Genomic DNA, 27,286 nt, shown 5'->3' with positions numbered 1-27,286 from the left:
CTGGGAAAGCTCACCCAGGACCATGGCTTCTGTTCCCTCTGCAGCTGATGGCTTCTGAGTGCAGGCCTCAAACTCATATCCTCTGGCCATCCTCAGCTCTACTTGGGTAATTCAAGAACATTAGAAACCGCACAAGCCCTGACCAGACTCTGCATTCATGGTCTGCACCCTGCCCTCCCAGTCTGGGAGTGGCATCATCCTTCACAAGGTTGCTTGCCCCCAAAATAGAAATTGCTCCTGATTCTCCTCTGCCTTGGAAACAGTTCCAGAATACAGCTACGTCTTGTCGATCTGGGCCACACTCAGGTCTCAGCCACCCAGCCTATGACCTGTCTCCTTAAGTCTCCTTTTAGTCCCCTTTGGTGTTTCTCTGTGCAGCAGGCAGAGTGAGCTTCCAAATATATGATCTACACTCCAGACACACCAATGGTTTCTCATATCACAGTTAAACTCCGAATTCCTTGTTGTGAGGTAGACCCTCTATGATTTGTCCCATGCGGTCAGATCTCATTGCTGCCTGGTTGTCCGTCCTGTGCTCAGCTCTGCCCACACTGGCCATGTGGCGACAGGTCCAGAATCCTCACTCCCCTGTCTGGACTTCTCTTCCCCAAGCGCTTTGCAAGGGGAGGCCTTCTGCAACCAGTCATCAGAAAGAGCATCACCATTGCTCCTGTCTTCCTACCTGCTTTACTTTCTTCATCTCCATGATTATTCTCTGAAGCTACATGACTGATTATCTGTTGTCATTTCTTCCCCACTGTAACAGAAGCCCCAGAAAACCAGGTATATCATCTTGTCTACTTCTATAACTCTAGCCCCCAAAAGTATGGCTAGCAGAGTAGGGACTCTGTAAGTATATTTTGAATGAACAAATAAATGAATTGATAAATATATTTTGTATGAATGAATGGCACATTCTACTACCAATAAGGACACTGTAGTCAATTCTGTTGATTAATCAAAGTCTATGAAATGTCAAAAATGAGACATTTCAGATTTCATTGTTCATACTGTCCCCAGTATCTGCCTTTGGTAAAAAAAAAAAAAAAAAAAAAAAAAGCCCATGATCAAGAGTCAGAAAAAACCTCTGGAACTGTAGAATTGACCTTTGAGTACAATTCATTACTCTGTAAGAGGAGCTGCCCCGAGAGTGATATTCTACAGGTTTGACCTGCAGGCAATCCCCACCCTGATGGGGCAGCTGGATCTGCCATCACTGTGTCTGTTTGGAATGAAGACAGATTTCGCCAAGACAGTTCCATTTTAATACCCCATTAACCCCAGGCTTGACATAACAGAAATTATTGTGTATCTGCTGAGAATTAAGGACATTCACATATCAAAGTGATTCTGTGGAGACCTGGTCAGTATGGCGATAGGATCCAAGGTTGTGCTCTGCACTTTCGCTTATGGGATGTTTTCTGCACACCTCCCAGCAGATTAGAATCTCTTGAGATCAGGTCCCACCACACGACATCTCTTCTTTCTGAAGACTCCTCTCCCCGTCCCCTTCAGAATAGTCTAATCAATCTGTAAAGATGCATCTCCTGGCCCACTGTCATTCTTCACAACACCACTACTCTCTTAATGTTTGCTGATTTCAGTGCCATAGAGCAGAGCTTTCAGATTATACTGCCTCCCTTCCCACCAGTTCTGGGCCTCCTTCCTTTCAATGTTCCTATTCTCCACTCCACCTCAGCACTCTCTGCCAGGGTAATACCACAATCATGATTACTCATGTTATTACTAGGAATTGTCCAACAATCCTGCCACAGTTGCTGCCATTTCCAGCACCCTGCTCTCCTAGCACCCCCCTCTCGTCTTCCCAGCTCACTTGCACCTGCGTGTCTGCTGTTATGATTCTCCAGCCTCAATGGACTCTCCCATTCACTGCCTCCTTCGTGCCTTTGTTGAATAACCCATTATGATCACACCTTCACATGCATCGTTAACTCACACAACTCACCTGTTTTGTTGCATGCTTCTCTCTGGAAAGAGCCCTGAGCTGGATGAACCCCATTTTCCCAGGACTGGCATTTTGGCTGGTTCTTGGTAGTACAGCCACAGTCCGTCCTGGCTGGCCAATGCCTGTGCTGTCATAGCCAGCATTGCTGGATGCTGTGAAGTTCACCAGGGACTTTCCACCACTCGGCACACTGCATTCATGCACCTGCTGGTGGCAGGAAAAATACCCTCCAGTATGCTACTGGCCTCACTTTAATTTCATAGTATCAAATGGGTCCTCGCTGTTTCCTGCCATCACATCATGTTTCCTGGCCAAATTAATCTCATGTCCCACATGATCATTTCATGACTCCTGTGTTCACACCTCCAAAACTTCCTGTCTTCTCTCTCAGCCAATCACCTTGCTTCCTATTTCACTGGGGGAAAGAAACAAAAGGAGTAATCACAGCAAACTTCCACCGCCACAGAAATCAGCATGCTCCCTGTCCATTCTTATCTAGCAAAACCTTTCCTCTTGTTTGCTAGATCCTATGCTTTCTAGCATTTTGCTCTAGAAAATTCTCCCTTCTCTCGCATAATAAAAATTTCCCACAGCAGTGAGACATTAACACCAGCATAACAGTGCACTATAATGTTTATCATTTAAAATAAAAACAACAACAACAACAGCAAATTTTTGACTTCACAGCCATCTCCAGCTACAGCCCATGCTGGGTGAGTATTTTCTATGTTTTCCCCTGTATTCCAGGACATGGATGCCTGGGAGCTACATTTCCCCAAATCTCTGCCAGAGGGCTCTGGTTTAGATGCCACCAGTTAGAGGCACTCTCAAAGTACATGGAAGGGAGGGGAACATGGAGCGTTCTTTTAGAAGCAAGTAGTTCCGGAGCCTCAGACATTTGCAAGCCTCTGGGCCTTTGCAAGTTTTCTTTCCTCGGCAGGGAGCCTTTTCTTCCCCAGAGAGACACACTTCTCACCCTAATTGAGAAGGATACTGAGATGTATCCTTCTCAATTAGGCCTTCCTAACCACCTTATTCAAACCCACTATGCACATTTTAGTTCCTTTTCTAACTTATTTTCGCCTCTAACACTAACATTGCATGACCTACTACGTAAATACAGTACTTATTTATTTCCTTCTCTAGGATGCACACTCCACAGAGACAGCTGTTTCAATCTGTTTTATGTACTGCTAGAATAATGCCTGACATAGAATAGATATGCAATGTATTTGTTCATTGATCAAATGCATGAATATAGCATGTTATTCAAGGCCCTAAAATTTCTTCTGAGCACTTCCTTAGGGATAACCCATAGGTTCTGGTTTGTCAAGCTTTTATCATGGTCATAGTCTACATTCTGCTATTTGGTTTTAGTTTTCTTTTTGAGTTAGGAGTTGGTTAAGAGATGGGTTAAGAATGTCCAGATCATAGGGATTGTTTGTTTGTTTGTGTGTTTGTTTTGGCAGTTTTCAAATATGGCTTGTTTTTCTGATGCCAAAATCACTCCAGTTTTTTAAGTACCTGAGCAAACTGTGTTATATAGTAAAGCACATCTCACATTCTGTTTCCTGCCCAGTTGCATAGGGATGGGTGGGCTGGAAGCTCAGACATGCCACTTCCCCTGAGAGGCCTTCCCCCAGGTTTCTGATGCCTTCCCTCCCCGTGTCTTCTGACATCTCTTTTGACCTTGCTCTTGGCCATTCTCCCTCTTATGTCAGAGTTTGCGGGTTTAACCATCTTTAGGCTCATCAGAGATGCAGTTTTCATTTCTGTTCCCTATATTCCTTGTTGCCATTGGGTGATTTGTCAGAAACATCACTGGGCAAAATAGCCAAGAAATTAAGGAAAGGAAGAAAACAAAGATTTTGTGCTATCATGTTAAAACCAGGTATTGTGAAGTTTAGACTACATTTGAAATAACTTGTTTTAGTGTACAGTTGATCCCCTCTACCTTATTGGACCCCCGCATCTATCCTAGTCCTTCACAAACAACCTGAAGACAGATTAGATGTATTCACTGATGTCTTTCTTACAGCCACTATTTGTTAGTAGGAATGGATTTGCAAAAACATCACAGAGACTGAGTGCTTCCTCCTAGATAGCGCTTCCTCCTTCTTCACTTGAAGCAGTTCCCACTAGGAGAATTATTGTACTTGCTAAGGCTACATAAACCCGATGGATAAATTTAATCAAGAAGTGATGAATTGAGGTGAATAAGGCCAAATGGCACTTTTTCTATGAAACTCCCATTTATATTAAAACAAAAGTATAAGAATGGTTATAATTGGCGGGGCGTGGTGCCTCACGCCTGTAATCCCAGAACTTTGGGAGGCCGAGGTGGGCAGATCACGAGGTCAGGAGATTGAGACCATCCTGGCCAACACAGAGAAACTCCGTCTCTGCTAAAAATACAAAAAATTAGCCAGGCGTGATGGCGGGCACCTGTAGTTCCAGCTACTCGGGAGGCTGAGGCAGGAGCATGGCATGAACCTGGGAGGTGGAGCTTGCAATGAGCCAAGATCACGCCACTGCACTCCAGCCTGGGCAACAGAGCGAGACTCTGTCTCAAAAAAAAAAAAAAAAAAAAAAGAATGGTTATAATTATAACCTGAAATATAATTAAATATACATTCAATATATGTCAATATTTTAAATAATTAGGATTGCAGCACTTATAAGTTTATTTTACATTCTTAGAGGATAGCATCATTGTATTCAAAGTACATAGAACCTGGCACATAATACATGCTCAATAAATGCTTATTAAGTGCATAAATATAAGAATACATATAATCTGACTTATATCTAGTAGCATTTCATCATTTCATGTGTTTGCTTTGCAAACCTACCTCTGCACAGTTCCATAGGGTACAATTTTCTGGAGTGTTTGTAAGGACACTGGGGCCACCTATGCCTTCATGCTTATCTTATTATTCTAGTCTCAATTTCATCTCCCTGACTTTTCTAATTAATATGGGGAAGGGCTTCCCCAGGGAATTTTTTTTCTGATTGTTGAGAGACAGTAGAATTCTTGACTAATATTGGCTTCGTGTTTTCACTCAATGTTTTCTGCCTTCTTGCCTCACAGATAATTGAAGAAAATCCCTTAAGTAAACACAGCAGGAAGCTTCATCTTAACCATTGTCACGAGACTATTTTTTCCTAATAGGCATCAACATTTATTTTTGTTATTCTTACTGGCCTTATTTATTGACACCAATTGTGTCTCTTTCTAAGGATTAGTAATCCTTACCAAATATCACATGGACTTTCTTACCTAAAACCAGCTCCCAGTATTTAGAAACAAAACAGAACACTTTCTTCCTTAGATATCAGGTCAACAATGGTTTCTTTCTTTCAAAAAAAAACTCAAGTATTTTAGGCAGATCAGAACATTTGTCAGAAACACATTTTCAAGTGTGTTCTTATAGCGCTATCAGGACTGTGGAGCCTTTGCATACCACTCACTTGGCCTTTCTGCACTTCAGTTTGCAGGACTGTGAAAATAGGTATAATGATATGTTTTTCAAGTGTTTTTTGTGAGAACTAAGTCAGGGAATAATAAAGCATCTGGCATATAGTAAGCTCTCATAAATTGTTAGCTCCCTTCTTTTGACAAAATGAAAGGACTTTTTAAGCACATTTATTTGTTGTTTAAACAGTTCTGCCAGCATCAGTCCTGAGGCACAGGCTAAATAAGACGCCATGGTTCTCCCAGCATGGAGACCAACTCAGGGAAACGATGTGGCATAACAGCTCAACCAGGCAGGCAAGGACCAGAGACTGTGGTGGGTATCTCATGGTGGCTCCATGAACAACCAACAAGAGGAATAACTCAGCAGCTTTTAGCTGTTTGGAAGCAGCAGTAGCAAACAGTCTGGAACCCTGGCCAGCCACCCCATCTACAGGCACTGAATGTAGAAACGCTTATGAGGGAAAGTGGAGAAGGAAGGGTGCTCCAGAGGGTTACAAAGGAAGTAGCTGTGGGGTGATGGAAGATTTGCAATCCAGATTTTGAATGGTCCAGACGCTTTCCTCCCCAGACTGCATGGCGCCCTCGTCTAAGGATGATGCCTTATTTCTGGGCTTTCTCACGTCCTGTTTGTTCAGGTGAATGTCCCAGTAGTTCCTACTGTCTTCTGTGGTTTTCATCTCAAAATACCAAAATACCAAGACAGGGATTTCTAGTAGTGGGGCAGGCTGAGGGGAGGACGCGGCAAGGAGGTTGCTCTGAGAAGTTCAGAAACGGTGTTGAGGTCAGAGCCAGACTTCCAGGAAGGCGGCTGGAGTGCCCAGACCCTGGGCAAGCCCATGGCACCTCAATTCTCAGCACACTGCATATTTTTTGGAGGAGCTGTGTCCTTTAGTGTTAGGTCCCTGGGACCTGAGACTTATTTTGGATCTCCTACCTCTGAGGTTTATGAGCATCACAGTGTTCATAAAAATGCCTAATCTTAGGGAAAACTTTCTAAGCAGTCATGCTACAAATGGAGAACATGTGCTAAAACTGGTAGAGGTTTGATCACTAGTAAGCTGTTGGCCAAATTAACAAAGAAGGGAAAACTTTACAGAGACACAGAAGTATTTTTGAAGTTTTTTTATTGCTATATGCATTCCTGAATATATGCATTTGATTACTCCCATGTACCCATGTTGGGCTTATTTTCATGGCCCTGATGAGCCCTGGTATTCACCGCCTTGTGCTGTCCCTCCAAGTGACCTTGGCTTTTGACTTGATTTGGCCAGTGGATGTCAGAAAGCATGACCCAGGCTTGATAAGAGCATGCAGGTTGGGCTTATATTCTTGGGACACCCTCTCTTACAGTGCTGAGCTTCAGGTAAGGAAATTCAGTTACCCATCTGGGAAAATGGCCACATAGAGAGAAAGGATGTCTAGGCAGCTCCCAGCCAAGTGAAGAAGCCATCCTGGATGTTCCAACCACATCAGACACTATTACCCAGCCCAGCTGAGCTCAGCCCAGATTGCCAAATCATGGGGAATAATCAGTTGTCATTGTTTCAATTCATTAAATTGTAGGGCTGTTGTTTGCATAACAATAGATAGCAAAGACAGTGCTACTTATACAAACTGAAGCAACATTACTTATCAAAATATACATATATATAACAAGAAAGAATCAAATGAATCATTGAGGAAGTTTTATAGAAAAATGAGGAGTAGAAGAAATAATAAAGCCCAAAGTAAGTTTGTCTCACAGAAGGGCTTGCAGTTGCATCCTGAATGGTTGCAATTGCATCTAGGTGGTGCTTAGCTTTGCGTGGTGAAATCAGACCCAGAGACATGATCAGCCATGAGATCCAGCACCTAGAAGGAAATGCAGCAGCTTCTTAGACTATGCTTCTATATGTAGATACTCGTGTCGATGTTGGCATGGAGTGTAAAAAACCAGGTAGAGCATATTCCCAAAGGCTTCACTGAATGAGGGTTGAGTGTCAATTTTCCTTTTATCTTCTATTTATGGTGAAATATAAAATACAATCAGAAAAGTAGACAGAACCAAGATAATTTATCCACAAAGTAAACCTGCATAACCGGTACTCAGGTCAAAAGGATAACATTGCCACTCCCGGAGGACCTGCCCCGAAAGGTAACAATTATCCCAACTTTTATAGACATCATTTCCTTGTTGTCCTTTAGCAACTAATAGTTGACTTAGTTTTGCTGGGTTTTGATCTTTATCTTAATGAAATTGTGCAGCAAGCGTTCTGGTGTATCTGGCTTGCTATAATGTTTAGCTGTAGATCATTCTTGTGTAGTTCCATACCTAGGAATATATCTCTATTATTGATTTACATTTGGATCATTTTCAGTTAGGGGCTGTAAACAATGCTGCTGCCATGAGAATTGTATTTACCTCTTGGTGTACTTGTCCATGCAATGCTGTTGGGAACTGACATACCTAGAGGTGAATATGCTGGGTCCTCCATTCTTCATGACTTTGGTTTTAATAATTTACACCAAGCAGTCTTCTCAAGTGGTTGTACTGACCTAAACCCTTTCCAGGGTGGGAGGGCTCTATCACTTTACACCTCAACCAAAGCCTTGGTGCTGCCAGGCTTTTTTGTGTTCGCCATTCTGATGATCGGGGCATGGTGATTTCCATTTAATTTTTTTGATTACCTATTCATATCTTTGTTGGTCATTTGAACTCTCTTGTTTCGTTTTCTACATGTTTGTCATTATCTTAATAATTTGCAGAAATCTTCTTCAAGTTAAACACACTACAAATATCTCCTCCCACTTTGCTGCTTACCGTTTCCTTTCTTCCTGGTGTCTTCAATGACTAAGGGGTCTTAGAATTATTGCAGAACAATTTATCAAGTTTTCCCTTGTATTGGTCATGCATTTTACTGCTTGTTTAATTAGTCTTTCTCTAGCCAATGTTCGAGAAAATATTCTTTTACATTTTTATTCAAAAGATGTGTTCTGACTTTCACATTTAGATCTGCAAGTGTGTGTGTGCGGTATAAGGTAGCAATTTTCTCTTATTTCCATATGGATCTGAAGCAAAGCCACTACCACTTATTGAGAAGACTTTTCTTTCACGACTGCATGGCCATCTGCCATGGACATAAATAAAGCATCCCTCTCTAACACACTTCTCCTCGGCTTCATGCTCTGTTCCTCCTTGACTTTGGAGACTGTTCTCTGAGCCTGTTGAACCTGTTGCCCTGCTTCTCAAATGCCCTCTTCAAACTGTAAAATGCCCCCAGGGAAAAGCAGCCCCAATGCTGAGCTCACCTGTTGGGATCTCCATCTTCACACAATCCTGGCTCTACTTTATTCTGTATTTATAGTTTTCTGATGCCCTTAGACTGATGATTTGATATTTTATTCTGCTTTCATAGTGTCCTCAGCAAGAATTTTGTTTCAAATGACCTAATTCATCATTACCAGAAGCAGAAGTATGGTGAGTCAGTTTTTATTTTTTATTTTTTATTTATTTATTTATTTATTTTTTATTTTTTAGAGACAAGGTCTCTGTCACCCAGGCTGGAATGCAGTGTTGTGATCGTAGCTCACTGCAGCCTGGAACTCCTGGGATCCTCCCATTTCAGCCTCCTGAATAGCTGGAACTACAGGTGCATCCCACCATGCCTGGATAATTTTTTAATTTTTTTTTTTTTGTAGAGATAGGGTCTCGCTATGTTTTCCAGGCTGGTCTTGAACTCCTGACCTCCAGCAATAGTGATTCAGTTTTAAATAAAATTTTCAATATCTTTGGACATGATAGGAGAAATTGTGAGACAATACAGGCCAATGCGAAGACTTCAAAATTGAGCCCAGGTTAGCATCAATGTGGGAAGGAATCCAGGATGTTTAAGACTGAGAGGGAACCTCTAAGAGTCAGAGCAGGTGTGCCTAGCAGAAAGAAGGCCCCTGGGTCCAGGGAGGGTGTTTCACTGGTGGCAGGTACTTCAAAGCTTGTTTAAGCAAATAGCATGCAGATTAATTTAAAATAGCTTAAATGAACAAAAAAGTACATTTTCTCACATATTGCAAATTCTGGAGTTGGTGTGATTCTAGAGTCAATTAATTCATCAGCCTGCCAATATCATCAAGAATCCAGGTTTTGCTATCTCATGCTGGTGTTGGTCTGTGGTGGGCTGTCTTCCTACACACCACCTGCCACTGTCCAGGCACCATGTCCAGCCACAGTGGTGGGAAGTGAAGTGGCCAGCGTCATCCCTTCCCCTGTCCTCTTCTCAATGGGAAGGACAACCTTCCTCAGAGGTCCTTTCTGCAGATATCCCCTCATGTCTCCTGGATCAGAATTGTCTTTCCTGTCACACCTAATTCAATCACTGGCAAAGGGAAGAGGCCCCATGCTCGGCTCCAACTCCTATTATTCATCCTTTGAGACTGGGATGTGCCCATCAATGTCTCCCAAAGAGCTGCTATGAGCTTCTTTAGGTGGTGGCGGGATGGTCCTTATGTTTGAAGAATGCATGGATAAGCAAGAAGAGGAATGAGAGGCTCCTGGACACACAAAGGCTTGTTAATACAGTCCAGGCCAGAAGTGAGGGCCCTGAGTGCATGGAGAGAAAGGGAGGTTGGGTGGAGGGATGGAAGGAAGGCAACAGAAGGGAAAAGAGCCTGACGGCCACCAAGCAAAAGGTAGAAAGACCTGACTACAGAGTTGCTTCACTCCTAGGAAAAGTGTTCTTAGCCTCGCCTCCCAGTTCTGTTTTCATCACCTGGGCAGTTCCATGGGGACAGTCTAAAGGGTTCTGGCCCTGAGCTGCTAGCACTTTTGTGCAGGCAGTCCAGTTCTACTTCCAGCTTGCAGACCCAGAGGCTTGGGAGGTGATGGGATTAGCTCATGTTGAACAAAAGCATGGGGTGGCCCTTAGGCTGGGCTAGCCATAGTGACAGCCCCAGTGTTACTGGATGGAAGGTCTTGACTGTGAGTTGTCCAGGTTCTTGGTGTGTTGAACAACGAATTCAGCAAAATGCACAAGCAATGCAACAAAAGAATGAAGCAATGAAAGACAAAACAACAAAAGAAAGAAGTAACAAAAGCACAGATTTAGTGAAGTGAAAGTACAGTTCACAGAGGGAGAGTAGGCTCCAGCAAGCAGCTCAAGAGTACTGCCCAATTAGGGTTTTTATTAAGCCAAAAAAATCTGGCAACACCCCTAGGGGCCCTTTAGAGGCCTCCAATTGGTTGCACCCCATGAAGGATTGGCCTGCGACCAATCAGATGCTGAAGTGGAGACCCTGCCCACAGTCAATCAGAGGCTGAAGTGGAAACTTCTGTCTTAATACAGGAGTGAAGATGTGGCCAGCACACTGCCCGATCTTGCCCAGAACTGGTTGCACCCGCCTTTCCTTTGCTTATGCCTTAACACTTGGTTGCCCTAATTCCCTATTCTCCTGTCTCACCAAGATCACCAAGATTGATGTGAGCCCTTGTATAAATCAAGCCTGAGAGGGGCCCCTGGTCCCCCTCTGGCCTTTTCAGACACAACCATACATCAGGGACAGCAGCAACCCCAACAGCATGGGCATGTCTGGAACCAGGGAACTGTTTGTGCCTGAACTTAGGTTGCGACCATTTTGGGTGTAGCCTTGGGGGCAAATTGAGTTTCCAAAGGGTCGACCTGCCTGGTTCTTTCACCCTCTAGCAGTTCAGGTCCTCCCTGAGCATAACAGAGTCTCATCTGGGGCAGTTCGTGACTCAAGGAGTAATTCTGGTTCAGAGGTGCCCTAGCAAAAACAGGAGCATCAAACTGCATCATTGCTTTAATTTGGGCTTGGAGGCAGACCTTCGGGGCTTAAGTTGAACTGGTTCTCTGAGACTCTAGCTAATTGGATTGAGAAGAGGCACATTCTGCATGTTCTCCAACCTGGGGATCGGCTGGATCTCGATTCTATGCTGTTCAATTCAGCAAACTCTCCCTGGGAGCACACACTCCAGGCACCTGGAGGATAGCATGTCACACTTGCCTCATGTACTATGCAGACCGATGGACTGGCCACCCTCTCCCCATCCTCCACATCCCAGGACTTTTACAGAACTTGGCATTCCAGGAAGTAAACCAGTTCCCAGCAAACTTTGTCTGTACAGAGTGAGAGAGTAAATAATTTAGGCTTTGAAGGCCATAGGGCCTGCATTCCAACTACCCAATTCTGTTGGTGTAGAATGCAGGCAGAAATAGACAAATCATGAATGAATGAGTGAGGCTGTGTTCGCATAAAACTTTATTTACAAAAATAGGCAGCAGGTTGGATTTGGCCCCAAGATATGGTTTGCCAACCCCTGATCTAAATTACTCAGCAATCCTGTTTTCTATGAGAGAAAGAACTTGACAGAATTGTGCACTAATTGTTCTTTCATCATCATGCACTATTTGATTTAAACACTTGTTAATGATGGTTTTTAACTGCCATTTTTAGTAAATGTAATGCATTACATTTTAATCTTTTTCTAATTGGCTAAAAACAGGAAAAGGCAGCCTCAAATCTTTCTTAGCAGGTAAGGCATTTGGGTTTTTAAAAATTAATTAATACATTTTTAATTCACAAATAATAATTGTGCATATTTATGTGGCACAATGTAATGTTTTCATCCATGTATACATTGTAGAAAGGTCAAATCAAGCTGATTAACATATCCATCATCTCACCAACTTGTATATATATATTTTTTGTGGAGACAATGTTAAAAAATCTATCCTTTCAGCATCTAGTCTTTCGAGTCTGATTTGCTGCCTAAGTAACTGCACTGGAAATTTCTAATGGAGCTGCGCAGTGGGTGAGTCAGCCTCTAATCATTCTTTCTGTTTTTGTTTGCACTCTAAGAGAGTGTGGACTTTCGGGCTTGTCACCCACTCTCTTTAAATCTACCAGCCCTGCACTTTTCACGGTCACCACCTACACAGTTCGAAGGTATGCTCAGGGCGCCAATCAAATGTCATCAAAGAAGAGCAAAAAGCCTGCCTGAACCTTCATAAGGACAGTTGTGTTTAAGCCCAAAGCATGGCACTCCTCATTTGGCATCAATACTTAAATCTAAGCTGAGCATTTTTAGAGAAAGAAGAGACAGCCTCTGTTGTTGGGATGCGGTCAGTGCAGTGTGCAGTGTACAGCGTACAGCATTCGCATGGGGGTACAAAATCATTGCCATAAACCTTGGATGAAGTGATATAGGGGGAAGGTTCTTAACATCAGCAGGTTGGTAAAGAAAGCCAGCAACTAACATTAGAGAGAGCTTGCTGCACCCTCAGAACTGCTCACTGAGAACTGAGCAGTGAGTTTCGGAGCAGACAACCCAAGTTCAGGTCTTCAAGCACTGTGACCTTGGGCAAGTCATTACATTTTCTCTGAGTCTCTCTTTTTGTAAAATGTGAATATGATGGATTGATTGTAAAAATGTCCCCACTTTCCATCCCTTCCTTGTGTCCTTTCCCGTGTGACTCTTCAGCTCCTCCTGTTAAGAGGCAGAGTCTAACTTCCCACCCCTTGAGATGGGATGCTTCGTGGCTCACTTTGTCTAACAGGATGCATAGTTCTGAGCTGGGCCTCCTGAACCTGGTGCCCTTTGCCGGCTTTCACTCCTTGGTCTCTGCCTGCAAACAAGTCTGGGCTGGCCTGCTGGGAGAGGAGACAGTGTGTGGAGGAGAGCAGAGGTGTCCCAGCTGACCGTGAGCCACGTCACCAAAGCACACCCTCTCTCGCTGACCCCCAGCTTCCCAGACAGGTGCGACATGAGGGAGCACAGCCCAAACCACAGTAACTGCCCGGCTGCTTTCAGTCAAAATTGCTGATCAGCTGAATCATGAGCTAAATAAGTGGTTGTTTGAAACTAGCAAATTAGGGGATGGTCTGCTTTGCAATAATAGCTGTTACAGGGGTGCTGACTCTCGCTGTATCTCAGAATGTTGCCGGGAGCAAACGAGGCCATGTGCGTTAGAAGCTTTGTGAATCCTAAGTAGTACACAAATATAAGCTGCCCATCGATTGCATAAATTTCTATCAGTATTGAGACCAAGAGGAGGATGCAAATCAATATAAACAGCCCCTTCACCCCGCCGCTCAATACATGCAGGAACTCGCTTCTGTCTTCCTGATATCTCAGCCATGTGCAATTCTCTCCAGCTTCACATACTCATCACTCTTGCACCCACCCCATGTTTACTGGCCACCTACAGCATGCCAGGAACAGCTTTTGACACTGGGGATGTTAAGGTAGGTGGGGTAGAGAGGCAAATCCATAAATGACTAAAACAGTGAAAAATAGCGATGTAAAAGGTGATGCAGAAGACAAGTGCTATGGGCAGAATGTTTGCTACCCCTCTCACTCATATGTCAAAGCCAAAATCCCCAGTGTGACTGCATTTGGAGACAGGACTTGTGAGGAGGTGACAATGGTGGAATGAGGTTGTAAGGGTGGGACCTGATCCCACAGGACTGGTGCCCTTATAGAAAGAGGAAGAGCCACCAGCACTCCCCCTCTTTCTCCCTTTCCCCTGTGTGAGTACGCAGTAAGAAGGCAGCCATCTGCAAGCCAGGAAGACCCAACCCTGCCAGAACCTTGGTCTTGGACTTCCAGCCTCCAGGGTTTTATTGTGGCAGCCTGAGCCGACTGAGACAATCAGTACAGGGAGAGGCAAAGAAGTCATCGGGTAGCTTCTTTAGGAAAGGTGGTCAGGTGACCATGAGGTGAGGAGAAATGAAGGAAAGAAGCCAAATAAAATCCATGGGAAGAATGCTCCAGAAAGAAGGACTGCCAGGACAAAGGCCTGGTGGCAGGTCCAGCTGGGGTGCACTCTGAAGGCCAGGGAAAGCTGTGGATTTTATTCTCCAGGTAACAGGAGCCCACAGGAGCGCCTGAGGGAGGAGTGCTGGGATGGAATTTATGTTAGGCCCTTCTGGCTGCTGTATGGAGCCAGAGAGGAAGCCTGGGTGCCCTTTAGGAGGCTGCTGCGGTTGTCCATGGGAGAGATATAGGTGTGGTTTTAAGACAGAGAAAAGCAGGTCAATTTGGGATAGGTTTGAAGGTGGCTGCAGAGAGGTGTATTTTGGGATATAAGAGGAAGAGAGGAATTGAGGATGGTACCCCTTTTTGTGATGTATGCATAAGGCTATCAGAATACACAGGGCTTTCGTGGTTCCTAACCATGGGCTCTTTAACACCTGGAGGATGGTAACACCAAAAGTTGGGAGCTGCTGAGCTCCTTGGGGTCCTGCTACTCTGTCATTGATTGATGGAGCAGGTAGTGTTACTTACTTACTTATTTTTTACTGCCAGAGACGGTGCCATGTCCTACTAACATCACTGCCTTTAATACATGGAAATAGGGTGAAGAGATTTATATGGGCATTGATGATCTATTGCTATACAAAAAGTCACCCATAAACAGTGTCTATGGGTTAGGAATTTGGGATCAGCTTGGCTGGGTGCTTCTGTCTCAGGATCTGGCTCATGCAATTGCAGTTGGATGTCAGCTGGGGATGTGGCTCATCTGAAGACTCATCTGGGGCTGAGGATCGACTTCCAATGTGACTTGCTCGTGTGGCTGACACGTTGATGCTGGCTGCTGCATGAGGGCCCCTCTCCTCTCCTTGTGAACCTCTCCACAGAGCTACTTGAATGTCCTTATGACATGGCAGCTAGCCTCCCCAGAGTAAGTGATCCAAGAGACCAAGGTGGGGGCTGCAAGACCTTTTATGACCCAGCCTTGGAGGTCACACACCATGATCTTGCCACATGCAATTTGTCACAGTAGGCCAGCCTCAATTCAGTGCAGGAGCAAATACCAAGAGGCAAAGTGGCCACAGCATACTCTGATTTGCCTAAAAGGCAAATAACATTGTCACTACTGGCTGGAAGGGCACTCAAGTGACTTGTCTGTGGTGTGATTTATCCCCAGGTCACCCACAGGGCTGGATTTGAGTCAGACCACCTGTGTCCAGTGCTAGCTCTTCCCACTTGGGAGAGGCATTTAGCCTCTCAGCGTCCTCGTCTGTGAAATGGGCTCTGACTCCTGCCTTGTGGTGTGATGTGAGATTTGCATCAACTGCTGACACAAGCTGGTGCCTGATAAGTGTTCTTCACTTCTCTCCTCTTAGCCAACTACTGTTTGCTGTGCAGCACAGACTTGAGTACAAGTCTTTGAAATGAGTACTTTGATTACTATAGACCGTTTAGTAACCTTTGCACCTTGTCTATGTGGAGATTGAACAGGTGGATTCTTTTCTTGGCTTTGCCTGACATCTCTGGAATGATAGGCACTAGAGAGAACATCGCTCAGATCTACACATAGGCACACGTGGGCACGTGCGTGGCTGCAGGTTCAGTACAGGCTAGCTCTGATTTTTGCCAAATTTCAGATATGTTTACAGATTAGATGTCAGTTATACAATTTGGTTTAAATTATTTTCAATCAGCTTTATGCTGTAGAAGCTGGGAGCCACCGATGCTGTTGGTCTTAATGTGTTCTACAAATTAGTTTGTAGGTCAGGGTAAACAGTGACTCAAAACCTCTTTGTCTCAGGTGGGCATTAGGTAAGTTTCTTTAGAGCAATGTCATTAGTAACTCCTCCACATGAGAGGATGTTTTTAGACACCTTGGTTTGGCTTGTGTGGGTGAGATGGGGAGTAACATTATATCCCCCCAGTCTACAATGCCAGAGTGGGTCCATTTCAATGAAATGCAACTCCTGGGTGGCCAACTAAGCTTAAATAGAAGTCAGCCGCACTCTGTCTGCCACCCTACCCTTGGGCCCTGGCTACTCTCATTTCAACAGCCTCATAAAGCTGCAACGGGGGACAAATAAGATCTAATTGGCACTTTGGGTTTCACAGTGAATTGGTTGTGCTAGATACGGCTGCCGATAAAAATTCTGATTAAACATTCTGAAGCCATCTGTATGAAGCCTTGATGTTCTTGCCAAATATACTCATGGTTCTAAAGATAAGCTATCTGATCCAGTGGCCTTGGCCATCTTAATTTACTTAATTATACGGTTGAACTCATTGTCAGACATGGGTGCAGTGATGTGAAGGCTGCCATAGAGTGATTCACATCACTCGTGAGTTGGGTAATAAGTGGTTCTGTGCTGCAAGTTTGGGGTCTACAGAGTCTGGTTACAACAGGCAGTTGTCTTCATCTTATGAAATGTTCAGTGTCATGCTCCCTCTTTTCCTTAAATATTATTTAACTCAAAAGCTACCTCTCGGTAGAATACTTGAAGTTAATTGAAGTGCTGTGTTGTAGTCGGGTCTGCTGCTGTAACAAAGTACCACACACCGGGGGCTTAAACAACAGGAATGATTTCCTACAGTTCTGGAGGCTGGAAGTCTGAGATCAAGATGTTGGCAGGGCTAGTTCTCCTCAAGCCTTTCTCCTTGGTTTACAGATAGTGTCTTTTCTCCATGTCTCTTTATATTGCCTTTCCTCTGTGTGTGTGTGTCCTAATCTCTTCTTATAAGGACACCAGGCCATCCTACGGACTTTATTTTAATGTACCCCACTCTTTAAAGGCCCTGTCTCCAAATACAGTCTCATTTTGAGGTTCTGGGAGTTAGGACTTCAATGTATGAACTTTCAGGGGAACACAGTTCAGCCCAGAGCACTCTGCTTAATCCGTCCCAGCACTATATTTCAACCATGCAGAAAAACTTTTAGAATCTATTATTTAAACACTTAGTAAGGTTATTGCCTCCATATGATTTGGTCTCTGATGGGTCCTGTAATTGGCTTGTCCCGGGGTTAGAAAGAGATGAATTCTGGCAAGATCCTAGAGAAAGGGATACCTGAATGGGCAGGCCGCACCTCCGCTAAAGTCTATGTGTGTCCAACCTCAGCATTCATACGAATAATCGGGAAACATGTGAAAGCACAGACTCCTGGGCCACCCCTATGGTTGCTGCTTCAGAAGCTCTAGGGAAGGATTCTAAAATGTGCATTTCTAGCGAGTTCTCAGATGCTGTGATGTGGGCCCACTACCCTGAGCAATACTGGTGTAATTCATGCCGAAGAACCAGGCAACACCCCAGCAGAAGTAGCCACGGGCAAGAGGGTCTTAAAGAAGGGAAAGCAAGTGGCTTTCTCCTCCTCAGGCACTGACTGTATAGCTGAACGCTGTGTAACAATTGTTAGGAAAGGAGGACAACATGAGGGAGTTCTAGTAGATGCTAGGCACTGAGCGGAGTTTAGCACTGGCCCTTCAGCACCTGCCATGACAACTACAGAGTCATCGGACTGTCAGTTACTTACAAGGTGGAACATCCTTCAGTCTTGGTGGACGGTAAGCTTCAGTTTACTCTCTCCAGGTTTGGGAGATTGTGGGGGCTCCACACCCTGACGGTGGAAGGAACATGGAGCAAACCCCACCCAGGACTTTCCCTCAGAGGTCTACTCTGCTCCACATTTGCTTGAAGGTAAGAGTTTGGGAAACTCTCTCCCACCGCTGAACTCGAGGGTCCCCGGGTGTTTATCTCCAGGTGCAGCTAATATCACTAATGGAATTACAGCTGACCCTTTAACAACATGGGTTTGAACTTTGAGGGTCCACTAATATGCAGTTTTTTTTCACACAAATGTGGATAGCAGAGAGACTATGGTATTAAAAATTGTCTACTGTTTTCTAGAATTGAAGGGTGAGTTAGGAAGAGAAATGATTAGTGCCCTTTCTGTGTAATCTGACTAGAACATTGTAAAGCTGTAAAACAAGGTGCTCTGTTATCCATGGACACTTATCACCAAGGTGAGGAGAAAACCCAGTGACTCCATGTTCACCTCCCCCACTGGTGACTCCAGGTTCACATTCTGCACCAGAGGCGCCAGGTTCATCTTCCCCACCGGAGAAACCAGATTCATCTTCCTGACCGGTGACACCAGGTCCACCTTCCGCACCGCGACTCCAGGCTCACCTTCCCTATCCAGGTCCACCTCCCCCACTGGAGACACCAGGTCCACTTTCCCCACTGGAGACACCAGGTCCACCTTCCCCACTGGTGACTCCAGGCTCACCTTCCCCATCCAGGTTTACCTTCCTCACCTGGGACACCAGGTTCACCTTACTCCAGGCTCAACTTCCCCACTGGTGACTCTAGGCTTACCTTCCCCACTGGAGACACCAGGCTCAACTTCCCCACCAGTGACAGCAGGCTCACCTTCCCCTCCAGTGACACCAGGTCCACCTTCCCCACCAGTGACACCAGGTCCACCTTCCCCACCAGTGGCATCAGTGACATGGGGCCCCACTCCCCACTGTGACACTACTGACCCCTTACCTACCAGTGTCACAGGCTTCCCTTTTCCAGAATTGGCCCAGGCCTTCCTTCCCCACTACAGTGAGAGGGCAGAGCCCCCTGGGCAGTCCTTCCCATCACTACTTCCCTAGGCTCCTCTTAGAGACCCTACTAAGTGATGGCCCCGCTCACAGAAGTGTCCCAGTCACTTGCCCGAGATTCTTCCATCTCGGGAACAAAACCACGTAAAGACATCGTGGCCACTAACCGGGGAGCCCGCCATGAACATTGTAAGCCAGACAGTTCTGTCCAAGCCATCCCCAGTAGGGGCTGAATGTCCAGTCCAGCATGTTGGGGGAAGTTATTTATCAGAGGACGGTGCAGGTGGCTCAGTCTGTGTTGCTCTGTGGTTCTCGGCATCAGGACCACATGCCGAGAACCACAGAGCAACACAAATGCCGAGGTCTTTGAGTATCCCACTTCCCCTGGGGGTGGGTGGTGTCTTAGTCTTTCCCATCCACATTGCAGCAGGGTTTGATCCAAGTGGGAGGAACCTGAGGATAACCAAAACCCTCTACTGGTTCCCTGCAAACCAGGCCGTGACTCCCAGTCCCCCGGGCTGGTACCCAAAGCCTGCTCTGCATCATTGCCTGAGGTTTTTCCTGGGTGTCTTGGGAGCTTGTGCACGTGTGCAGGTGACCCAGAAGTAGCAGCTATGTAACTCTCCAAAGGCATCCTCAGCCAAGGAGTGACAAGAGGGAGTAGAAAACCCCAGAATCCCATCTTATGGTGTGATTTAGGGCAAAGTCCAGGTCACGACTTGGAAGGTCCCCCGGGGACTGAGCCCAGTTGCCCCAGCAGTGACCTGTTCCTGAGTGCACCCTTTGTGGCATCTTTTCCATCCCTGTCTTGCATTTCCTCTCCCTGCTTGGGCTTCCCAGATCACTGCTCAAGTAAACCACCTGCTCTTGAGTCCTTGTTGCAGCATCTGCTTTGGGGGATACCTAAACAAAGATGAAAGCTTGGTCTGGGGCTCTGGAGAAGGCATGTAGTCAGTGTCCAATAAGTGCTAGCAATTATTACCATCACTGCATTCGGGAAATGCCTTATATCATAACATGGTTAGTTTCATAACCCAGTTGTAGAAAATTCCAAAGAAACGTTAAGGACCTGATTCCTGGATGGATTTTATACTTAAACTGTGCTTGTACCTGTCTAATGTTTAATTCTCCAAGATCTGAGAGACCTCACCCTCCTTGTGTAAACCACCTGGCCACCTGTCGCTATGAGTCACTGCCCCATGGCTTGTGTGGGGTGAGGTTAATGTCGTGGCACCATGACAACAGTACGTCTCGGTCATGCTCAGTGGAAAAGCCTTCGAGGTGGAAGAATGCCAGACTCACGGTCAGCATGGCGGGCTCCCCGGTTAGTGGCCACGATGTCTTTACGTAGTTTTGTTCCCAGGAGAGGTACATAGAGATGCTTATAGCCTTGTTATTGCAGAGCTAGCTTTCATCGAGTGCTTGCTTCTCAGGCAGCTAAAGCACTGAAGGCCTTCATGAAGATTATCTCTTAATTCTCACAATGCTTCCCTGGCATTTAGTAGAAGAGGAAAGCAAGGCATAGGGAAGCCAAATGCATTGCTTACTGAATTCAAGTTTCCAACAAAACCTTTCTCCTAGCTCTGTCCCCACAGCCTTTGGTTGCCATTGACGTCTAACACACATTTGCATTTGCACACACATACACATTCTCACTTTCTCTCTCATCCCTTTAGACACCAAGAAGAGAGATTTTGGCTCACAACGTTTATGTTCTGAATTATTTCTGCTTTCATTCTTGAGACATGCTGCTCGATTTTGGAGATGTTATACCAGAATTCAGTGGAACTTGGGGGCAAGAAAATAACATAAGGGCAGTGAGAAGTGCCATCCCAGCAGAGCACCAAGGACAGGGTGAGCAAGAGGTCTGCCCTGGTGCAGGCCAGAAGGGGGTTCATCATCTGTGGGGGGTTTTAAAACAATAATAAAACCAAGCACCAATGAGGCTGCTCTTTATGGTCACTGCACACTAGGAATTCCCCACAACGTCAATCATGACACACTGTTTTCCCCCAAAAGCTTTTCTGATGAGAGTTCTGAACAAGTGCTGCAGTTACCAAAGCTTCAGCGATGGGTACATGAGCTTCAGGTGAGCATGTAGTCATTACTGATCCTTTAATAAACACCGTGTCAGTTCAGAGAACTCCCAGCAATATGGTCACCTCTGACACACATGGACCGAGCTTCCACAGGCGCATCGTGAGAGATGTTTGTCAGGGCCCTGGATCATTCAAGCTTGCTTCAGGCACTGCTGGGGTCCTCAGCCCTATGGAGCTACACATTCCTGTTCCTGCACGGAGGCAGCAGATATGATCCATGCAGCGACTGCACAGTGAAGGTAAAGATGAAGAAACACATCAGGGTTCCTTCAGTGTGACCACTTGGAATCTGCATTTGTGTTTAAAATTCCAGACGGTGACATAGGGTTAGAACTGTGAGGTGCACCATTTTTATTAGGTAAGTTCAGATTTTAGCTCATGCATATTTATTTCATGTCGTGATTATTACTGACAATAATTTTGTCTTATAGAAGAGAGGAGCGTTGGCACTGATCTGCTCAGGGTGTCAAATATGCCAGGTCTGTCTGCTACATCACACTATAACTGGGGCAGAAATTCAGGCCCTTTTTGGGTTTTGTTTTTGCATGCAGTTGTCCCACATCTGAAAAGCAGATGGTATATTACACATACTGTTACATTTTCTCTTGCCAAGGTGCAGGTGTCCTTTGTGTGTTGTTAAACCCTCACAATATATACTTCATGGAAAGCATACATCCCAGTCAAGCCCATAGGAAAGGCATTACCCATTGACACTTCTGAAATCTTCTGCCCCTGTGGTTCTAGCAATACAAGAATGACTGCTTGAGAATCTCTAGCCCGGCATCTCCAGGCCCCTGGCATTCCTCTGTGCTGGAGACAATAGTGCTCCACAGGACACTCCTTTGTGGCTGGCACCCACATCCCCCTCCTGCTGGAGCAATGCTGCTGAAGTCTCTAGCTGAGCCCTCCCCAGGGCCTGCCTTCAGCCAGGTTCTACCCCATCCTTGAGTTGCCCCCATCCAATGGCTGGTTTAGGAGGTGTGCGAAGGTCTAGCCTGGTGCATTAGGACAAGCCTGAAGTGTCCGCAGCTGAGCCTTTCCTTGGGCCTCCACAGCTCAAATTCTCCTGCTGCCCAGTCCTGCCTCCATACTCCCTATGGGCATTGACCCTGGGGACACCCCCAGTCTACTGCCTATGCACAAGTCAGGGGCTGTTCCTGGGAACTCTGTTATGACACATCCCTCCTCCCCAAACCCACACCTTGCGTGGATTTGGCTTTCTGGCCAGTGCCCTCTTCCCCAAATGCACCTGTAGGTCCATCTTGGTCCCTGTAGCAATCAGTGCTGTGCATTAAGTATGTCCTTCTGGGCTTGTGGGAGGCTTCTGTTCCTGGCCCCTGTGTCTGATAAGCTGGGGACACATATGACATGTGTCAGTTCCAAGCGAACTGTTGGTTACAGCAGCACCGTACTGAACATCTGACTGATACAGCTCCTTTGGGTTAGAACCTCCCTCCCTGCATTTTTCTGGCCATTTTTACCTTCCGATTTCTGGACAAAATGCAGCCCTCTCTGTAGACCTCTGAATCCAGTAGGGATCCAGTGTTCATCTTTGTTCTCTTGATGTCTTCAGGACAGGAAGTGCATCTTAGTGACCCTCCATCCCTCACAAGGCCTTGGTCTGAGTAGAGAGGCATGCTTGCTGACAGGACAGGGGGCTCATGAGGACCTGAGTGAGGTGCCCAGGATAGATGATGAATAGGCACGTGCGATGTAAGTCTGCCAACAGGAGAGCCATTCCTGACACCGGTGCTAAATGTCACATATCACGTTCCTTTCATCAGCCATAGAGCAAAATCCCTGGACTCTCACTCATCTACTGAACACCCCACGTTCTTAGACAAAAGAATGATTTAAGTGGGTCTGCAGTATTCTATAACATACTGTTCTTGGCACCATATGCTTAATACTGATATCAGGTGTTTGCTCCCAGTTACTTCTGCAGGCTCATGTATTGAGCAAACATCAGTATCCTGGGGCCCAAATACTGCAGAAAGCAACTGAAAATATGACAGTGACTACCAATAATATCAGCCCTAATGAACTTTCTATTGTGTCCAGAGTACCAATACTGTCATTTCAGCAACTCTGCATGGGTCTCAAAGGGCAAATCTACTATCCCTGCCCTCTGCAGAGGCTCAGGGAGGCTGACTGCCTGTAGGGGAACCACAGCTGGAATGGGGCACCCGCTGGGGGATTCTCACAGAGCAGCATCCTGCTCTGGGGTAACCACCCTCTCCTGCTGCTCTTCTGCCTCTGCCATTACTGGTCCTGTTGTCTGACTCACTTACAATATTTTGAGGAGGACCTGAGGGCTTCCCTCTTCATTCTGTTCCTGAATTATTTCCCCGAAATTATTTCAGATTATGTATTTACTTTTAATTATCTTTATATTGATGATTTGTTCTAAAACTCTGTTATGTTGATTTATTTTAGCCTTGGTATTTTGATAACACCACTTAAGCCTCAGCTGTCTGGCCAGTTAAATGAAACAAATCATATGAAGCAAGCACATGCTGATTTGTAGGTCTGCCTTCTCACTGACCTGCTGTGGGGCAAGAATTGGGTTCCAGCCCCTGATCTGCACAGGAGTGCACAAGCAGTCTGCCACCCAGGCAGCTTCTGTGACTTCACAATCAAAGACGTTTCTGAGGCTGATGATTATTCCTTGACCTCAGCATCCTCCTTCACAGTACCTACTGCAAGGGCGACTACTGCTGAGTACAGGAGCTGGGGGAGATCTCGCAGGCAAAGAAGAGAGACAAGTGCAGTCCCATGAGATCCAGAATGCTTGTGGTCTACCCCACAGTCAATCAACACCAATTCTGGTTTGGAAATCAATGCATCTGCACTCTGAGTTGCATTGGATCCTGGTGGACCAGAGCTCTGCAGACTTTCCACTCTCCAGCCTGTGTGGAGAAGTTGTAATACTAAAAATGACATTCTCCAAACTCCCTTGCAACTAGATTCTGGGCCTGATTTTATTTCATTTCGACTAGGTGCCCGTGCTTGCCATTTACAGGACAGAAGGGAGTGGGGGCTGTGCTTTGCCATGTCTGCCGTTTCCTGGTGAAGTGAGTGGAGAGGTCCTGGTTTTCTGCAGCAGTTTTAGCAAGAGGTCCTGATTTCTGGGCAGTGGCTCTGTGAGTGTCAAGAGCAGGACTTGCAGCAGCCATTTTGCTTGTGAGCAAGTAGCAGACACTCATAGTTCTGGGCCTCTTTTTGATCCCTAGCTCCTAAGGTGAGGTATTCCTGAGGCATTTGGTTGTGGCTGGTTTTCCAATTTCCTAATCATAATAGAGGTGGGTGATCTGAGAGCCAGAGGAAGCCCAGCATCCTTTTTCCCCACTCCATTGTCTAACTTCTTGCTGGAAGCACTATGGGTGGAGTCATCCGGCATGTCCACTAGGCTGCCTAGAGTAGCTCTTTGCACAGTGGAACACAATCTTGAGTGCGTAAATGATGCATCCATCTGGAAGACTCTTCAAAAGAGGTGCATTTCTCATGAGTCGGTAAGTCTCTATGCACAACAGGTCACAATAAATTGGAAGTGCTAGTGTTGGGATGTTCTTTATTATTAATGATAGGAATTTCTTCATTGGCCTTTAAAAAAAACTCCTGGAAGGTGAGTATTAGGTGGAATCAGATTTGCTGTCCTGTCCCTGAAATTCAGCCTTTCTTTCTCCCTCCCCTCCACCATATTAGATTATTTTCTAGCTACAGCACAAAGGCAGCCCATGGATTTAATTACTTGGAACCGTATTTCCTTTCATTAAAGGGATTTACTTTAAGTCCTAAACAAGTTTGACACTCAGCCTATCTACTTTAAATAACAAGTGATTTTCTTTGTTCTCCAAGGTTGCTACAATAAACATGCTATTTTTAGGTTTTAAGTGTAAAAGTTTAACATAATCTCTATTCACCCCCTGCTTCCCAAGAAGGAAATATTTTTGCATATGCAATTATACACAAGCATATTCTTTTGTTTTACTTTATCTTTACCGAAGTGGGACTTTAGAAGGCTTACTATTCTGTAACTTTTAGCACTTCTTTAGTACTTCTGTAACTTTTAGTACATCTTGGACTTCTTTGTTTAGCAGGACAGATGATGGAAAGCCATCAGAATAGCAAGGATATATTGAGCATTTCTCATGTGCTGTGTGTTAAACTAAGCCCTTTAAGTGGATTGATACCTTTGATCTACACAGCAGATAGGAAGTCGGCACTTTCTAAATCAATCCTGCTCTTGGAGAAGGTTATGCATGTAAATCCACCTGGCCCCTCCTCCTCACATTCTAACTCCCTGTTATAAAGCCAACTCCTGCTTTGTAACAAATACTTGCATCTACTTGGGAAGTGCCCTCTCATCTCTTTTCTTGTTTAGACTTTCTCCAGCTCCATTACAGGGACATATTAATAGATTCTATTAGTGCTTAGGATATAGAGTGCATAGGAAGAATGGACAATTTTATAATATTATGCTTTTTATTCAAGAAAAAGACAGATTTTTATACATTGAAAGAGAGACTGGGTCAAAGACGCCTCTGGGTATGTTGTTGGCTCCTTTCAAGTACTTCTTATGGCTCTTAGCACAAAGACAAAATTCCTGCCTCTGTGCCAGGTTTTTGCCATATGTCCAGCTTGTCTCATCCAATATGGGCACATGGCCCCTCAGTTCTTTGAACGAGAAGGCTCCACGCCACCACAGCACAGGCCTTTGGACACTGTTCTCTCGGTCTGGGAGGCTTCCACCCTCTACCCAAATAACTCCCACACGCCCTTCAGATCCCAGCCTGAACACTGTTTCTTCAGAATGCCTTTCATGGCATATACTGGCATTACCAAAATTTTTCTGTCATTTTGATAAAAAAAAAAACTACATTCAATAATCTTATCTACATTTCTTTGTGTTTGAGTTGAACATGTTTCTTGTCCATTTTTGTTTCCTCATAAACAGCTCGCTTGTACTTTTAGATCATTTTTATGGAGTTGTTCCTTTTTATTTATTCACAGGAACTTATTTATATTAAAGAGATTATTTGTCCTATTTCTTCTATATATGTTTCAGTTCTAACTGAAACATGGTGAAACCCCGTCTCTACTAAAAATACAAAGAATTAGCCAGGCGTGGTGGCGGGCGCCTGTAGTCCCAGCTACTCGGGAGGCTGAGGCAGGGGAATGGCGTGAACCCAGGAGACGGAGCTTGCAGTGAGCCGAGATTGCGTCACCGCACTCCAGCCTGGGCGACAGAGCAAGACTCCATCTCAAAAAAAAAAAAAAAAAAAGCTTTAAAATTGCAAAAAACATTCTTTGTTCATGGGACATACAGAAACAGCATGAGCTGGCTTGGCCAACTCCTGCTTTATAACAAATACTCGTACCTACTTGGTAAGAGCCCTCTCATCTCTTTTCTTGTTTAGACTTTCTCCAGCTCCATTACAGGGACATATTAATAGATTCTATTAGTGTTTAGGATATAGAGTGCATAGGAAGAATGGACAACTTTATAACATTATGCCTTTTATTCAAGATAAAGATAGAGAGTTTTTTGTTTTTTTTTTGAGACGGAGTCTCGCTCTGTCGCCCAGGCTGGAGTGCGGTGGTGCAATCTCGGCTCACTGCAAGCTCCGCCTCCCGGGTTCACACCATTCTCCTGCCTCAGCCTCTCCGAGTAGCTGGGACTACAGGCGCCCGCCACCACGCCCGGCTAATTTTTTGTATTTTTAGTAGAGACGGGGTTTCACCGTGGTCTCGATCTCCTGACCTCGTGATCCGCCCGCCTCGGCCTCCCAAAATGCTGGGATTACAAGCGTGAGCCACCGCGCCCGGCCGAGAGTTTTATATATGGAAATAATCTTCTTTTATGTTCACACTGGGGACTTAACATTTCTTTCTCATCACATGTTCATATTTCTTAAATTTATTTCTAGGACTTTGATTTTATAGTATTATTCTGAGTGACATTTTTCTTCTATTACATTTTCTAAAGAGTTGTTATTTGTATATCAAAAAGCTATTTATCTTATATTAATATTGTAAGAGCCGCCTTTTATTGTTATTATCTCTTAGTGTTTCTAATTGTTTTTCAGGGTTTTTTTTTTTTTGGCTGTAAGTATATTGCCCACAATGAATAACAGTAAGCCTTCTCTTTTCCAAAACCTATGTTTCTTATGCTATGATCCTGTTTTATCGCACTGGTTAGCACTTCCCGAATGACGTAGTGAAACTGAGCATCTTTGTCTTGTTCCTGCGAGGCCTGGACCTGCTGCCCCAGATGAAGCCCAGCCTCAGGGGTGAGGCTGCCCAACAAGCTCAGAGGGAGCCATAGCTTGAGTTGTCATCGATGTCGCTGTTGGCCCAGGGGTGAGTTGGTACCACCAACACCCCTCAAGA

This window comes from Hylobates moloch, unplaced genomic scaffold, assembly GCF_009828535.3.
Source record: "Hylobates moloch isolate HMO894 unplaced genomic scaffold, HMol_V3 SCAFFOLD_10, whole genome shotgun sequence".
Classification (NCBI taxonomy): Eukaryota; Metazoa; Chordata; class Mammalia; order Primates; family Hylobatidae; genus Hylobates; species Hylobates moloch.
Note: the sequence above shows the minus strand (reverse complement) of the source record.